This window comes from Gossypium raimondii, chromosome 10 (genome assembly GCF_025698545.1).
Source record: "Gossypium raimondii isolate GPD5lz chromosome 10, ASM2569854v1, whole genome shotgun sequence".
NCBI classification, from domain to species: Eukaryota; Viridiplantae; Streptophyta; class Magnoliopsida; order Malvales; family Malvaceae; genus Gossypium; species Gossypium raimondii.
The window spans coordinates 48,483,332-48,487,597 of NC_068574.1; the positions used below are offsets into that span (position 1 = coordinate 48,483,332).

The window sequence follows — 4,266 nt, forward strand, 5'->3', positions numbered from 1 at the left end:
CTAAAATTTCTCCCCCATTGTGAACTACTTGCTCAAGAGGTTCTTCATTTGCAACAGTTGTCATACTTAACTCCATGTTGTGAGCTCGATAGCTAATTCTTCTAAGGACTTGGGCTTGATGCTTTGAAGAATGTAACGTAAGGCCCAATTCATGCATTGTATCCACATATTGATGGTAGATGATTCTGACAATTTCTCTTTATAGTTTAGACTTAGATTACTCCAGTGGTGAATGTAATCGATGATTGTCTTGTCTTTTCAGTATTGTGATCTTGTGAGCTCGATTATGTTGATAATGCGACGAGTGCTATAAAATTGATTGGGAAATTATTGCTCAAGTTCTTCCTAGTTGTCAATCATTTTCAGGCTCAAGATTAGTGTACCAATTGAAGGCATTTCATTTCAATGATCAAAAGAACTGCTTCACCTTGAAATCTCTATCAAACTATTTCATGAAACCATTTTTTTACATAAAACAATTTGATATATTTTTATAGAATATGAAAACACGTGGTTTTATGAAAATAAGGAGTCATTATCGAATTTTCTTTAGTGTAATCGAGTCACCTATCAAATCATATTTTAAAAGGAAAAGTTTTAATATTCTTTAAAAAGATAATTTTACTCTATGTCCAAAAAATCAGAGTAAAATTGTTATTCAAGAGTTGGTCACGCATGAAGAAGGTTTTAGCACCCTTGCTACACCTAGAATTGACACCTCAATAAATACGGGTTGTCTTGAGTCTCAAAAATTAAAAGTTAAAAATTCAATATTTAATTTTGATCCCAAATGTATATGTTTATTTTTGTTTTTATTCTGGAGTGAATCGGATTTTAAATAAATATATATAATATAGGAATAAATAACATAGATATTAAGTGCTTTCCTATATCTCTCAAGTCTACAACATATAGGAGTAATAATAATCGATGAAATCTCTCCTAATAAGGCGGAAAAAATTGTAAATTATGTTAGTTCGCGAAATATTATCTTTATTATTTTTATTTAAAAAATAAAACTTTTTAAAAATATATTCTTGCATATAGGTTTTCACCAAATGCATTGAATTTACCCATGAAACAAGCCCCATATTACATTGAAACTAGAGGTGATCATGGGTTGGGCGTCCTGGCCCAGCCCGACGGCCCACCCGAAATATGGGAGGGTTCGGGTAAAAATATAGGCTCGAAATATGGGTTTGGGCAAAAAAATTTGGCCCGGGCCCGGCTTGGCCCGGCCCGGATATAATTAATATATTTTTTTATTTTTAAAATTTATTATTACATTAATACATTTCCCATTTCCCTTCCCCTCCCTATTTTTCATTTACCCGACCCCGTGCATCTGATAAATCCCTAACCCCTTCCCTCCCTTTTTTTCCCCTAAATCGAAAATCCACCTCCACCGATCCACCATTCCACCTCCGGTCCTCCACGACTCCACCTCCACTCTAACGGTGCTTTTAGCCTTCTACGTCTTCTACCTTTGAATTTCAAAGGTGAGTTTGTTGTTAACCCTATTTCCTGTTAACCCAATTCGAATTAGTTTTTTGCTTTTGCTTTTTTATTTTGATTGTGATTTTGATTTTTACTGTTATCGGTTTTCTGATTTTGATTTTGAGACAATGAATCTTCAGGGGGGATTTAATTTCTGCTATTTGACTACTACCTTGGTAGTCACAAGAATGGTTGAAAGATGAACTTCTTAGGCAATTAGTCACTCACTTTTTTAAGCCATGCCCTTAGCACCAAGACTACTGGCCCTTCCTGCAAGAGCAGAAAGATCCATTCTTTACCCCTCCTTCAAGGACAAGAGATGGGGATGAACGCTCGCTTATTCGATTCGTCCTTTATCTAAGTTCATTTGTGATGAAATCTTTTCCTACCCTGAGGTCAGGCTTAAGCTTATTCCCGTCAGTTCCCTCACTCTCTTTCAATGGCATCTGCTTTCAATTCATTAAGAAAGAGATTTCCCGTTGGATCGGGAAAAAAGAAAAAAAGAGAGTAGTTTTAGCAGATAGGAAATCACTTAGAAAAGAGGAAAAAATACTTTGCCTCTTTAGCTCTATGTTCTTGGCTGCACTATAGATAGGCATCTTCAGTAAAATATTTTAACTTGCCCTACTGCATATTTATTCTGTTTATGAATCGCAAATTATATTTTACAATCTTCATATTCTTTAAATATTATTTTTGCATAATGGAAGAGTTATATGCTCATATCATACTAGTGTCGAAAGTTTGATACATTTTTACAAATTATAGTTCAACACATTCGGTATGGTGTATTCATATTATTCTTTGTAACAAAAAGAGTGATTGAGTCCAACTAAAGCGAGTGAGTGAAAGGCGTGGCAAGAGAGCGAGTTCGACTCGCGAACGATCAGTAAGTGAAGGACCAATCCTTTAACGCCAGCACTGTTGTGAGGCTAGTACTTGGTGGCTCACAAGCAACATATAGACTAAGGTTGCCCATCACTCACTCGCTCTTTTTTGATGGCTCTTTCTATTCTCTTTCTAGTATGGTTCCCTCATAAGAACACTGAACACCCAATTTCGCAGAGCAGCTCCTTCCCCAGCCCACAGCATAGTGTGGAATCTGGATCAAGTCATAACCTACGGCTTCTACTAGTATAGTATTCTTTGCAACATTTTTATTCTTTGCAACATTTTTATTTACTTAAAAACTATACCATTAAGGTTCAATCAAGCTAAAAAATATTGTTCTGTATCTTGATAGAATAATGCATGAGCAATTAGGTTGGAAATCCTCATGTTGCTTTTAACCTTTGCAGCTCATTAGATGGTAATGTTCAGTGCTACATGGCCTGCAGAGGTTCATCGGTTAGCTCAAGAGTACATGGACCCTAATCCTGTTAAGGTAATTATCTGAATGCTTGATGGTGTTGTCATAGTTTCCTATATATTTGAGAAAGTAACAAATTTGTTTTCAGGTTGTGATTGGCTCAGAAGATTTAGCTGCCAACCATGACGTTATGCAGATAATTGAAGTCTGATTTTATTTAACCGGTTAAATTGTCTTTCATATTAACTTATTTTGTATATATATAAATGTTTTTATTAACAGTTTGTTTTCTTATGTAGGTTTTAGATAATTGTGCACGTTATGAGCGATTGACTACATTTAAAATTTCTCTTCATTAGCTAAATAGAATAGGCAGCATTTAAAATTTGCACTCTGTATGTGTGTGTTCTCTAACATTTTAATTGGGCCTCATTTAAATAAATAAGTTTGCAGATCCTTTCATTCCTTAAATTTAAAATGGTTCTTGAATTTTGATGCTATTATAAGTTTCACTTTGTTATTGACTTTGAATTAAGCACACACTACACCAAAACAGGCTTTTAGCGGCATGTTTTGTGGCGTTTGGATGACAAACGCCGCTAAAAGTCGAGCATTAGCGGCGCATAACATAAAACGCCGCTAAAGATCTAACATTAGCGGCGCTACTTGTAATATGCCGCAAAAGAACATCATTAGTGGCGATTTCAAACAAAAACGCCGTAAAAAAATGACAAAACGCATCGTTTGACCTTCACGAATAGTGGCAGTAGCGGCGCAATATAAAAACGCCATTATATAGCACAATTAGCGGCGTTTATTTTTAAGCGCCGCAAAAAATGTTAGCCAAAACGCATCGTTTGTTCCCGAGGTATATTAAACTTGGTGGCGTTTATGGAAAACGCCGCTAAATGTGAGTATTAGAGGTGCTTTGTAAGAAACGCCGTAAAATATCTTAACCAAAACGCAGCGTTTGGTCTTAATGTATATTAGAATTAGTGGCGCTTGTGCAAAAACGTCACTAAATATCTTAACCAAAACACATCGTTTGGTCTTGAGGTATATAAGAATTAGTGGCAGTTACGGAAAAACGCCGCTAAAGGAGAGTATTAGAGGCGCTTTGTAAGAAACGCCGCAAAATATCTTAACCAAAACGCAGCGTTTGGTCTTAATGTATATTAGAATTAGTGGCACTTGTGGAAAAACGCCGCTATAGCCGCAAAATATCTTAACCAAAACGCATCGTTTGGTCTTGAGGTATATAAGAATTAGTGGCGGTTACAGAAAAACGCCGCTAAAGGAGAGTATTAGAGGCACTTTGTAAGAAACGCCGCAAAATATCCTAACCAAAACGCAGCGTTTGGTCTTAATGTATATTAGAATTAGTGGTGCTTGTGGAAAAATGCCGCTATAGCACAGTATTAGCGGCGTTTTATAGAAAACGCCGTAAAATATCTTAACCA

At 35.9% G+C, this 4,266-nt stretch overlaps 1 long non-coding RNA gene across 2 annotated transcripts; it reads left to right on the forward strand.

Moving 5' to 3' along the window:
• Positions 1-1,320: 1,320 nt before the first annotated feature.
• On the forward strand, positions 1,321-3,283 carry LOC105778698 (uncharacterized). 2 transcript variants are annotated; one of them, XR_008189582.1, is made up of 4 exons: positions 1,321-1,499; positions 1,638-1,892; positions 2,796-2,881; positions 2,955-3,283. It is a non-coding gene; the product is annotated as an uncharacterized LOC105778698 (long non-coding RNA). The 2 variants fall into 2 exon arrangements; XR_008189581.1 differs by lacking the exon at positions 1,638-1,892.
• Positions 3,284-4,266: the final 983 nt, after the last annotated feature.